General features: G+C 30.9%; 1 long non-coding RNA gene across 1 annotated transcript; it reads right to left on the reverse strand.

Annotated features, from left to right (window-relative positions):
- Positions 1-1,646: 1,646 nt before the first annotated feature.
- On the reverse strand, positions 1,647-4,340 carry LOC124889326. The gene is made up of 2 exons (XR_007048234.1): positions 4,204-4,340; positions 1,647-2,092 (listed from the first exon to the last, which is right to left on the reverse strand). It is a non-coding gene; the product is annotated as an uncharacterized LOC124889326 (long non-coding RNA).
- Positions 4,341-14,112: the final 9,772 nt, after the last annotated feature.

Raw genomic sequence — 14,112 nt, forward strand, 5'->3', positions numbered from 1 at the left:
CGTTGATTCGTGTTGAACTGAATGAAAATGGCTCAAAGGGTTAGCTTGGGGCTACTCGTAGCCTCAAGCACTGTGTGACGCTCCGGGACCCGTTTTCGGGGCGTTACAGTAAAGGGACCCAAAGATATTTGTTTCATGAACGAATAATTTTCTAGATCATCAATATAACAGTTGGATTGCCAGTTAAGCTTTTTATTTACATTTTTATTTTTAAAATTTTTGGTTGATCGACTAAATAATTTTTCTCGATCGTATAAAATAATTTACTATGCTGATATGTTCAATTTGGAGAAATATTTTTTTTTAAAAAATATTTTTCTGAAAAAACAAGTTCTTTTTAATTTTTGTATTAGGTGTACAAGTAAATTTTTTTTTTCTAATGTATTTGTATATTTATATTATACAAAATAATAGAATGAGTTGGGATAGAGTGATGAATATTGTGGTTGGAAATAAGAGGATCGGGGATTGTGGTAGGTGGGGCGGGGTAGGGGTAGGGGTAGGGGTAGGGATGTGGGTAGAATTTTTTTTAAAATTATTTTACTGAGCAACATAATAAATTGTACGTGCATAATTAGTTTTAAGTTGAAAGGTAAATTTTAAAATTTGGAATAAGAAGTTTTAGAAATAGCCACCATCGAGTACCTTTAGTGTAATTGTTGATTTTGAATTAACAGAAAAAATAAAAATTTGAAATGAAAAATAAAAAATGTAATCACATATCTAAATTAAAAAATATAATCACATATCTTCATCGGTTATAAATATACAAAATAACAATTATTTACTATTTACTATTTTACATTTATTATTTTTGATAATCATCAATAAAATTTAATAAAAATACTAATTTCATTCATTTCATACCAAAACATCAAAAGTAATTGCAGCGCAGACTCTATATTAATGATTAATTACAATTTCACTATTAAATAATTTTTTAAATATTTCATAACTAATTTAAAATATGTTAATTTTTTTAATAGTAAAACAACAAGCAACTATATATTATTCAAATTGTAACTGGGTACATTATGATATTTATAAATCAAAGATAGGAGATGCGTAATCCACTCCATAACATCAGACATAGAAGATAAAATATTTTTGTTTTAAAAAATTAATTACTTTTATAAAAAAGTATTCCGTGCAGCGCGCGGGTACCTATACTAGTTTTATTAAGAGAGACCTCAAAAGGTCTCTATTTGATTTTACTTATTTTATTTTTTTAATTAAAAGACACCTCATGAGGTGACTATTACTTCTTAATTTTTTATTATAAGCAATTTATTTGAAATATTAGCGACCTCTTGCAGTCTCTTATTTGAGCATGTGCAAAATGAAATTGTGAAAAAGAGACCTCATTATGTCACTTTTGTGCATTTACGAAAAAATAAAAATGCGAAATAGCAACCTTATGAGGTAACTTTTTACAAAAAAACAGCTTTTACAAATACCTGCCATTTTAATTCAATAAAATATACAATAGAATCAATTAAATCGAGCTCCAAGAACTTCCACCAATCAATCAAACTACAACAAAAATAAGTAAATATAATCCAATAATCACTAAATGAAAATAAAATTTAAATACCTTGAAATTGAACGAACAAAACATATAAGTCATAAGTTATTTAACAATACTATTGTTCATACTACTTTAAAATTTTAATGCATTCAAAAACACTTAAGAATTCAAATAAACCACCATAAAGTATATAGTTTGGATTATCTAGACAACATTCAACTTTAACAACGCAGCAGTTTATTACCCACATAGTAATCCTCATCATCTTCATCACTGCTGGGATCCTTAGTCACATCTCTGTATTGAACATATACTCTATGTGAAATAGGTAGAGACTGTGGAGGTCGAAGAAGGCGTACTACATCACCGGGACAAGGGGGAATCCCCCCGAAGCAAGTATTTCATCGAATTGTGCCTTTATTCCTGCATACTATATATGAAAAAGTAACAGCTACCTGCATGAAGATCTTGAAATGTGCTGAGCCATAATTCCTCCCAGAGGACTTACATTTTCAAGCTCTGTTATCATCAACTGGACATCCTGAACTTAGGAAGCAGCTAATTCTACAATTCATAGAAAGATGTAATTATTTTTTTGTTGTCATAACAGATTTGAGTCAATATAACCAAATTCGAAATGATTTTATCTACATAAATCTAAAAAACTAATGCATCAAAGAAGAAGAAGAAGAAAGTATCATTTTAGACCTATGTAAGATTGTGGGATAAATTATTTCAAAATATATGTCTAAACTAGCAAATCAGAGATAAAAAAGGAGAACAACAGAAAAGAGAAGGCATAAAAAAGACACTCTGCAACTAGCACAACATTTATTTATTTTGTGTGTGAGGGGGAGGTAGGGGGATGTCATTTTGCAGAAAGTTGTATAGTCACCTAGCTTTAATTTCATGCATAATGCTGATCCACTACCCTTGAGAAAAAGGATATAATAAACCAATATAACTTGACTCTAACATGAATCAATTTATCCTAATTGCTTACAAGTAGAAAGGACGTGCTCTCATAACCTACCAATAATTTTTTTTTCGAAAGTTGAAAAGAGTAATTCCAGAAAGCTATCATGGTTCAATGGTATACTTTAACGGGTTAATAAATTCTCTACCAGAAGAAGGAACAGAAACTGTCATGAATGCCCAAAAGGTAAAATAAGTTCAAATAGCACTATTTGGAATTCAAATGATAATAAAGACTAAATCAACGTAATGTTGGAAAATCCCTTTGAACATTTTTCACTTAGCTACAGAAGTCTCACCACAAGAAAGTAGACAGAAAACAGAACCAAGATAAACTACAGTGAACTATACTCAAATTAAAAAGCTAATTGATCCCATCTAACATACTTGAATTGAAAATATAATGGCATGAAAAAATTCTCTCTATATCATAAAGACAATTAAGCAGATTTAATGGTAAAGAAAGATTTTACCAAACAAGCCAGTATTTTCTAAAGCTCCCCAGAAGGTTCTCTTTCTTAAGAGTTTGCATCAACTAAAGTTGGATAGACAACGGACCTAGGAGATAACTTAGCCAGCTTTACTAGTAAGGTCTCCGATTGTTTTCTAACTACTGGTTACAGGTGGAAACTTAGACGAGCAAACAGCTGTGGTGTTATCTCCTACAAAATGAAGAGATCATTAAAATATGACAAATCAATCAAATCAAATAATAAGCAAAAATTGGACCTGTTTGCCATGGTAGCAAAGGAATTGCCGAAAGTGTAGTTTCAAGCATGTATTTTAGCTCAATCCCGTAGTTAAGAAGAATATGCAATACATAAAGATGCCTTACCCCTAATTCAAAGGTAAAGTTTTTATTTTCTCTAGTTTCCTGCGATAATTGAGGTACAAAAAATCAACATATAGTAATAGAAATCGAAGGACAAGAAAGTTAAACAATACTTGATTTTTAATAAGAACGAACAGTGAGACGACGTATTTTTACCTACTAAACTTCTATCTTACTCTGTGTCATCCACACCCTCCTATCTAAAGTCATGTACTTAGTATGTTGAGACTGTGTTATGTCTTGTCTAATCACATCCCTCAATACGTCTTCGTTCTACATTTACCTCTTCTAAAGCCGTCCATAGCCTCTTTTAAACTTGTTACTAAATATTAATTACTAGTACTATTTTAAAAGCTATTAACATTTAATCATTCTTTTAACACAGAAAAATGTTTTGAACAAAAATATTTCTAAGACATGGAACAATTCCAACAAATTGTGTTGTAGTTCAAAGCTTTGTCAGTTGAAGTAGAAAAGTTTACTGAAGTTCAAAATTTTACTTAAGTTTCAAAAACCATGGATTGTTAATAAATTCCTATTCATTATTTGCTAACTTATGACAAAAAAAAAAACTAATAGCTTTCTATATTTGGAAGAAATTTAACTTAGATCATATACAAGCAAAAAGTATCAAATATGCAAAAAACACAAAATATATAGAGGCACAAGACTGAATCTGTAATTCAAATGAAGATGGAAGAAATCAATAAGAAAGTCTAAAAACATATAAAGCAAAAACACAATTTTGAAACAAGGCAACAAAATTCCTAACTATTCATTCACATTTGGGAAAATAAAGGAGACCCAAGATATTCATAGATTCAAATTCTATTTTATACAAAAATAAGAAAAAAAATTATAGCCTTACTTGAAATGAAAGAGCTTCGCAAAAGAGAACGGCTTCATACACCTTCGGAAAGCATAGGATTTGGGGGAGATGAACGGCTTCAGAGAGTGATTTTGAGGGAGGGGCGGATTTGAGAGATCTGACCCTTTAATTTTGGGTTTTGCATTCTTCTAATTATAATAATAAATATTAAAAAATTAAATAAATATATATTTTTTTACTTCATACTTATAAAATAGTGATATATAATTATTTTAATAATAAATATTAAAATTGTAGCGACCTCACGAGGTCGCAATGTGTAAAATTTATTATCCCGCTTTATATTTTATAATTTTTTTTAAAAATAATTTTAATTATTTTAGCGTTAACTTTTTCTGCATTTTATTTTTGACCTCTTGAAGTCCTTAATATTGTGTCGCTAAATTCTTTTATCATTTACCGACTTCATGAGGTCTCTTCACTGAAAAAATAAAAAAATAAATCGAGGAAATAAGTGACCTCATGAGGTCTCTTATTTTCGACCTGTTTTTGAAGTCTCTTTTTATAACTTTTTTAGTTGTGAACATAGCTCAAGAAAAAATTGTGCGATCAGTACTTTGAATGTACTGGTCCGTGAGGTAAGGACTAACTGAAGTACATGTAAAATTTGAGCATGGATGTAAGGACATGTAAAACTAAAAATGCCAGACCAAGTATTGTATCCACTGACATTATCTGAATAACTGGTGCAATTTGCATAACTGACTAAATAAATGCTAAAATCTGACTACTTGATCTAGCAAAACTGAACTAAAATAGACTGTCAATACTGACTGAAACTGTGGGATCTATCATGTAACCGGCATAAACCATGGATGTTACCATGGAGTCCAACACCTGACCCACGTTGAGAAGGATTGTTCCATCCTTACCATTGGAGTGGAACCTGAACTGGAGTGATCACTAAATTGAGTCCATATTGGACAACAGAAAGCACTCTTTGGCGAGTCCCTAAATTCTACGGGGGCACGCAGTATTTGGAAAGTAGGATGCACTAAACCCACACTTCCCGGTGCTAAATCCTACTCCCAACTGAATGACACTGGTGTTATTCATAGTTTAACATAACATGATACTGTACTGACAAGGCTCAATTTAAATTTGAATATAGTAATGAAATCATGGTCTGCCTAACTTGTGATTTGTAAAGTCTGAAATTACAAGTAAATATATAGGTATTAGACGTTCATAACCCGCCAACACCGATTTATTACAGAAAGCCGATACAATGTTTAAAACAGTGATCTAAAGTCATAATTCAAGGACCCAAAATATGAGATGTTTCAATAATATGTGGATGTAAACATGAGAATGAGGTAACCTTGGGATTATAACATGTTTATACAATTTAAAGCATAATTCGAGAATTTGACATGATGCCAACTGAACATGACTTAGGGATTTGAAACTTCAAACATGTAGGAGCATGATTCACATGGATAAAACCATAAGCTTGGATTGAATGTAAAACTAAAAAGAAAACATGGATAAATTTCATAGTTTACATGGAAGACATAATTACAGTAAAATTCATACTTGAATCAAAAGAGAGTTTTTGGGCTCAGTGGGTGAAAGTAAATCATTGATGAATACCCCAATTGGTCGAATTCTTGAAGAAATCTTGAAATCGAAACTTAAATTCTTGAGTTCTTAAGAGAAGAAGCTTATGTTTTGCTTTTGGAAAGAGGGAAAGAGTTTTTAAGTCGTGTATTGAATTTTTGGGATTAAGAGAGTGGAAATAACGTGTTTTAAGACCCCTTACTTCATATAAGAATGATTAGAAATAGTTTAGGAGTGTGAAAAGACCTCAACGCCCCTAAATTAAGTCAAAATGGAGCAACTTTGACACTTGACTTTTGCTGGGCAGCGCACAACTAAAGCACACCGGAGAGTGGGCGGCGTATGCCAAAAGCACACCCCATCCAGTGGCTATTAGCGTTTGTCATGCGACACATGGTCTTAGCGGAGGGTCTATTTGGCGATACACACCTAATTCCAACGTTCAAAAACACCCTCAACACAACCCATAACATATAAACATGGTTTAACATCGAAATGGGGATCCTAAAGGTCATTTTGAATGCATTATTTGAGCGTTACAACTACGGGGGTTATAATATAATAGATCTGTATGGTCAAATTCTTTACCAGACTATGTGTATAACGGAAGTTTTAGTGCACCTAACTGCCCTTTTTATTATATGCAGTCTAACTTATATTTCTACAAGAGATTATTTCTAGTAACTGGCAAACCCATAACCTACCAAAGGTAATAAAAAAAATGAAGAAATGGAAAAAGTGTGAATTATCTGTCTTCAAAAGTATGGTTGATAAATAAGGTGACTTCAAAATAACTACCCCCAACTTGAGTAAAAATCACCTATTGTGTCCAATTAGATGTGAAAATGGATAACCTTATGCAAACTCAGGAATGGGTTTGCGGGTTCGACAAAATTCAAGAATATAAGAACATATTCAATATCTTATAAAGTAGGGTCTGGAAAAGATAAAGTGTATGCAGTATGTACTACTAACACAGATATGAGGTAAGGTTTTTTTTGATAGATCTCAGAATTCAAAAATGGATTTAAAATTTCGTTCTTTCATATATTAGACCAAAATTGTCCACTTATTTACTTATTGAATCAAAAATATCCTTGATGTATTAAAAACAACTCAAAAAATTCCCTCCTCTCACCTATTGAATGAAATTAGCCCCTAACGATATTTGTAGGCTTAAATTTACCTATTCATTAGCAACACAATTATATGAAGGAGGTCGATTTTGAATAATTTATGATACACTAGAGATAATTTTGATCCAATAGGTAGGGGCCAAATTTGGTTTATGACATCGAGTATACATATCTACCACACAATAACCTGCAGACAAGCTACCTTAGGGACTGTCCAGCTTTAACATAAACATCTATAGGGCAAGCTTGGATTGCTCAACATACTTATTGTTAAGATTTTTGTATCAAATTTAAGTTTTTTTTTTGGAAAATAAAATAAAATTAATACCATAATTACTTTTACTTTTCCTAAAAGAAAAATATAAAACTCTTTCATAATTGGCTAACCTCCTTTTTGGAGAAAAGATTTTTTAACTCTATAAATTGAGGATCCCTCTTCTTATTTCATAACACTATAACATCTCCAATGTAGTTCATAAAGAGTCTTATGTAGGGGAAAATTTTTCTCTAATGGTTTTTATGCTTTCTTTTATATCAGGTTTTCATAATATGTTGGTTAATTGGGAAAATGAACTAAGGATGGCTAAAAAATTTCAAAATTAGGTGTAAATATCTCAAGTCTTAATTATTGAGTGTAGGTGAGAAAAATTAAATAATAAATTAAGAAAGTTTGACCCATGTGTGAGAATTGCACTCAATTTTTTTATTTTATACTTTGATCCAATATAAAATCTTAATAACTAAAAATAGAGGAAAAATACGGTTGCTGCTCTTGTTTTCTCTCTCTTTGCTTTTGGTGCATTTCTCTATTGTTGTTGTTTATTGTTGTTGCTGCTTTTCTTCCTCCTCCTCCTTATCCCCATCTTCTCCCAATCTTCTCCCCTTCTTCTTCTTCTTCTTCTTCTTCTTCTTCTTCTTCTTCTTATTCTTATTCTATTGCTTGTCATCATCGTTATTGTTTCCGCTACTGCTTCTACCGAACCAAATTTTAATTATATTTTATTCGTACATCACTGTACATTACTTTGTAGGTGATTTCAATAAGTTAAATAATGATATTTACTTTAATTTCTTATCTAGATATATCTATTATTTTTTCAAACAATTTTCAGTAGCTTATCCAACAATTGTTGTATTCATTTACAACAGTTATTGGATAGTTTTCATTACTGTTAAAGTAGTTCTAATAGGTAAGTCATCTATTGCAACAGATGACCTACCTGTTGGATTAAGCTATTGGTTCTGTAACATGAATTCAATAAATGGGTCATCAAATTTTGACAAGATCATGTTGGGTTTTCGATCTTCGTTCACGATCGATCGACGATATCACAACATCATCATCAACTCTTTCCTTTTCATCCTCTCTTTCATTTTCCTCTTCAGATCCATCTTCTTTCCACTCATTTTCTTTCTTACTTTCTTTTTCCTCTTCATTTCCTTTATGGCTTTTTTCATCATCTCCATCTCCCTCTTTTCCTTATTTATATTTTCATTTCCCCCCTCTACAACCCCTTCTTCATTTCCCTCACCTTTCTCATCACTAGATCTTTGAATTGATTCCCCTTTAGTATATTGTTCAATATGTCTTTCCACATCTTCATTCTCTACATATGACAACACTTTATTTGTTTGTGAAAGAAATTGTTCAACAAGTTCTTCTAATGATGTTTATAATTTATTTTTTTAGTTGTTGTATCAGAAGTTGATTCACTTTTTTTTGAAAGCAGTTTTTAATCTACAAACAAGAGAAAAAACAAAAAATATTACAATCATTAAAAATAAGCTAAAAAAATAAAATAAATACAATGCGGTACAAATATTTTCAACAGATGACCCATCTGTTGCAACAGATAGGTCATCTATTGAAAGACTTATTTTGATTTTCTTCCAGCAGATGAGCCATCGGTTGGAAGAAGTCAAACCAGACCAGTAAATCAATAGATATATAATTGTTTCCAACAGATGCTTAATCTTTTGCAACATATTACACATTTATTGGGCAACATCATATATCAACAAGAAGACCAACAACAACAACAAAATAAAAAAAATCAAGAACACCAATAATACAACCACCACCACCAACAAACTCAATAAAAGCAAAAACACCAACAATACTAAGAGAATAAAGAACATCAATAATACTAACAACAATAACAAATCCAATAAATCAAGAACACCAACAATATCAAGAAAGTGAAGAACACTATCAACATCAACAGTACCAATAACAACGACACCAAAAATACCAACAACATAACCAACAATATCAATAAAACTAAAAACACCAAGAACATACCTATAACACCAACAACACCAACAAAACAAACAAAGAACATTTGTTGAAAGAAATCAAAATAAGTCCTACTGCTGTTTTGATTTCTTCCATTAGATGACCTATTTGTTGCAACATATGACCCACTATTGCAACATATGAGTTATCTGTTGAAATGAATCAAATCAGTCAACCAACAGATATCCAGTTATTTCCGACATATTAAACATCTGTTGGGCAACATTTTATATCAACAATAACACCAACAACAATAACACCAAGCTATATCACCACACACTATAACAACATCAATGTTTTTATTTTTGCCAATACACTAACACCACTACTAACAATAACACAAATAGTCTCAACAACACCAACAAAATATTCCTAGAATACAAACAACACCAACAAAATAAATAAATAATAGCAACAACATACACCAACAATACCAATAAATACCAAGTGAAGTAATTCAATATAATAACACAAACAACAAGATGAAAGTGTCGCAACAAATATCTCTGAAAGAGATTAAAGTTCAAGTTTCACTATTTTTATAACAATGCTCGATAATAAGAATAAGAGCAACAAAAATGCATATTTCACTCACAAAAGCTGTCACATTTATATCAACCACCATATTAAGAGAATAAATATCAAAAATTAGAATTTTTTTGGGCTTTTTTTTTCTGAGCAACAAAACTCAAAATTATTAACCCATACTTGAAGATAATGCAACTAAAGTTCTTTTTTTCTTCATTAACTAAAAAATTGTAAATTTTTGAAAACCAACAAATATAGAAGTCTTGCATGCAAAGAGAGAGAAAGTGATGGCTACAAAGAAAGAAAGAAGGATGAAAAAGTCGAATGTGAATTCTCAAACAACTGATAGTGATCGAAAATGACAACAATATCGACCTATTGTGTCTTATTTGAGGCAATCTGTTGTAAGAGAGTTGTGTTGTTGAGAAAGGAACGTTTGAGTTTTTTTTTTAAAAAAAAAAATTAATGTAATGTGTCTGATGAAAAATGATTGATTGATCCTTTTATTTTTATTACACATTAAATTAGAGTTATGAGTTGATTTGTATTTTGAAAAAGATTATCAAGTTTTGAAAATATTATTTTGGTCCCAATTAACTTTATCATTTTTTAAGGGCTTTAGACTCGTGCCTTTGATAAATGTCACCAAAATTTAAAAAGAAACTTTAAAGACTCCTTTCCTTCAATTTTCTCAGGCCAATTGATCAAATCATATATTTTTAGTATGCTTTTCATTGTCATTTGTTTATCGTCTCAATAGTTTGCAACATTTAGCTTCCGCATAACGCCCTCTTAATTTCTAACCCAACAAGTGGTATCAAAGCCGATGATTCACATTGAAAACATGTTAAGATCAAAGTTGCAACCAACTTAGTGATAGTGAAATTTTTTTGTCAAAAAATAAAAAAGTTTAAATACTATATGTGGAGATATCTTTCAACCATATTTCAATAATTCTGTTGTTACATCTTTGAAAATAAAGCTCACATTTACCTCTGCAAAAGACTCTAATATTTTTAACCCGAAAGGACTCATATATTTTTTAACCCCAAAGCTCTATTTTAAAGCATGCAAAATAACAGTGATGAAGATTATGTGAAGAACAAAGATCATGCATATGAAGAAGGCAAATCAAGTTTTATCAAGAAAATCAAGTCGAAAAGGAGAGATTTGTTAAGATTTTTGTCCTGATTTTCTTACCAAATTCAAGTTTTATTTTTCTTGGAAGAAACATAAAAGTAATATCATAATTACTTTTACTTTTTCTAAAAGAAAAATAGGAAAATATAAGACTCTTCCATAATTAGCTAACCTCTTTCTTGGAGAAAATTTTTTGTACATCTAAAAGATCTCTCTTCTCAAAACATAATACAATAGCATCCACAATGCAGTCGTTTAAGGGTCTTGTTTAGAGGGAGATTTTCTCCTAATAGATTTTATGTTTTTTGAATTAGTTTTAATATGTACACCCATTGGCCGAATCATATCAATAATAATATATTTTGCGTATGCTTTTCTTTATCATCTGATTTATTACCTTCATGATTTGCAAACTAATAACTTACGCATGATGTTTTATCAATTTCGAACCCGACACTTACCCTCCTAGTACTGCAAGAAAACCAAAAATTAGCAATGGATAAAATTTCGTAGTTAAACAATAAAAGTTTTCATGCTAATCGTATTTATCTATGGATTATGACCTATGAGAAAATTTAATTAGCTAGAAGCTTTTTAGCTATGGACAAGTTGGAAATTACAGACAAATTAAATTTCATAGCCAATTCTATGTATTCTAGTAATGAGGCTTGGGGGCAGGTTAGTTAGCTAATATGTATGGACTCATATAAAGGCTGAAAAGTTTGTTCAGTAAGTTACTCCCTCCTTTAAAAAAGAAACGATTTATTTTCTTTATTAATTTATTTTAAAAAGAATAATGTTTTTTATTGTTAATATTTTAATTTCTACTTTCCACATGACATGTTGAAGATCACGAGACTAAATGAAATTTGGTACATTTGATATAATTTTAATTTTTAAAAAAAATTAAAAGTTTCTTTATTTTTGTAAACTCTATGTCAAATCAAAATAAATCATTTTTTTTTACACGGGGAATAGTTATTAGTTAGTTAAACTGCTGGTCTACTGGTTAAGTTAGTTGGCTAATTGCTGTATTAGATTAAGTACTTCTCTATATGTAAACATACACATTCGATATTCAATCACCACTCTCTTCTCAATCTCTATCTTCTTTCTCTTCTCGCTAGAACATCAATTGCTCCCATCTAATAAACAAAGCTTACTTATGCATGGTTTAACACCTGCATAACTAATACATGTTTGCTTTGAATGAAAAAGCTGGCCCATAAACTTCTACGAATTACAGATGTACACTACTCATTCCACATTAAAATTTGGATGTGAGTTTCTTGAAATACAACATGTACAGTTAGGGGTCGTTTGGTAGAGTGTATAAGAACAATACAAAATATTAGTTATGCATATATTATTTTTTATACATTGTTTGGTTTGATGTATAAGAAATAATACATCTTACATAAAATCTATAAAAGAAATGTTTGTTTACAAAAAAAACCCTTCTTTGATTTTATACATTTTTTTGCAACAAAATATTTTTTGCCATCTCAAACATAATTAGTATTGTTGAACTAGTATATAGAGGTTTCGGATTAATTGCAAGACCTTCGTTTCTGCGCATGAAATATTACGCCAACGGATTAACATAGTAAAAACAAAAATAAAATATAAGGCATAAAATTAAGAAATAGTCTCATTTTTTTTAATCTTTTTAAAGACCCTCGAAGCAAAACAAAAATATGTTACAATTATTTAAATCAACTATTTATTGTTGTAGATTAAAATGATGGGAAAAGAAATTATGAAATATTTTAAAAAGATCCACTATTATAAATTAAAATGGTGGGAAATGAAATGGTAAAATATTTTGAGAGAAAAATTGAGGGGTGTTAAGATCATTTAATAAGTTAATGCATGTGTTAAAAGACATTGTATTACTAATACATAGAAAATGGAGTGTATTATTAATACACACTCCAATACACAATAGAGTGTGTAATTAATGCTTATACATAGGCAAAAAATTATACCAAACAAGGTACTAGTAGTACGCATTAACTAATACATGCATTATATTTTTCAATACACTCTACCAAACGACCCCTTAGTTTCATATCCTTTGCACACTACAGAAAATAACTTGAGAGGAGGTGTCTTATATTATAAAGGCGGAACTAAATTTTTCACTGAAAAATTTTAAATATAAAGGAGTCTGAAAATCTTAAAGGAATATAATAGTTACGATATCTTTATAAAAAATAATATAATATCTCATATATGTAATATAGTTTTTTGATAAAAGAAAAATCGGATGACCCCTCACAACCCTGAATCCTCCAACTATTGCCATTACATATGTTAAGTAAAGAAGAAGAAATCAACATTAATAGCACATTGAAATAAATTGTAGTTAGTGTTCCATCTGAGTGTTATAACTAACTACAATAGGTTCCAGAGTCTAGTAGTTAGTAGCTTATATATGCATTGTGTAGTATAAATAAGTTGTACTCCTCACATTCATTAATAAATTTTACAAGATCATCTCTCTCTCTTATTCTCCTCGCTTAACTCTGTATCTTCTTCACCTTATCTCTTTCTCCTCCTCCTTCTCCTCCTCCTCCTTCTTCTACTCCTTATCCTCCCCCTTCTTCCTCTGCTCCTCCTCCTCCTACTCCACCTCCTCCTCCTCCTTCTTTTTCTTCTCCTTCTTCTTCTTTTTCTCCTTCTCCTTCTCTTCCTTCTCCTCCTCCTCCTTCCCCTTCTCCTCCTTCTCCTCCCCCTTCTCCTTCTTCTCCTTCTCCTCTTCCTCCTTCTCCTTCTTCCCCTCCTTCTTCTTTTTATTCTCCTTCTTCTTATCCTTATCCTTCTCCTTCCCCTTCTTCTCCTCCTGCTTCTTATTCTCCCCTCCCCCTCCTCCTCCTCCTTCTTCTTCTTCTCCTTCTCCCCCTCCTTCTCCTCCTCCTCCCCCCCCTTTTTCTACTTCTTCTTCTTCTTTATCTTCCTTTTCATCATCTTTTTCTTCTTCTTCTACTTCTTCTTCTTCTTCTTCTTCCTCCTCTTCCTTTTCCTCATCCTCTTCTTCTTCCTCTTTCTCCTCTTCCTTTCACTCTTCTTCTTCTTCTTGTTCTTCTTTTTTCTCTTCTTCATTTTCTTCTTTATCTTCTTCTTGTTCTTCTTTTTTCTCTTCTTCATTTTCTTCTTTATCTTCTTCTTCTTCTTCTTTTTCTTCTTCACTTTTATTGTTCTTCTTCTTCTCCTTCTCCTTCTCCT

Source organism: Capsicum annuum, chromosome 12, assembly GCF_002878395.1.
Source record: "Capsicum annuum cultivar UCD-10X-F1 chromosome 12, UCD10Xv1.1, whole genome shotgun sequence".
NCBI lineage: Eukaryota > Viridiplantae > Streptophyta > Magnoliopsida > Solanales > Solanaceae > Capsicum > Capsicum annuum.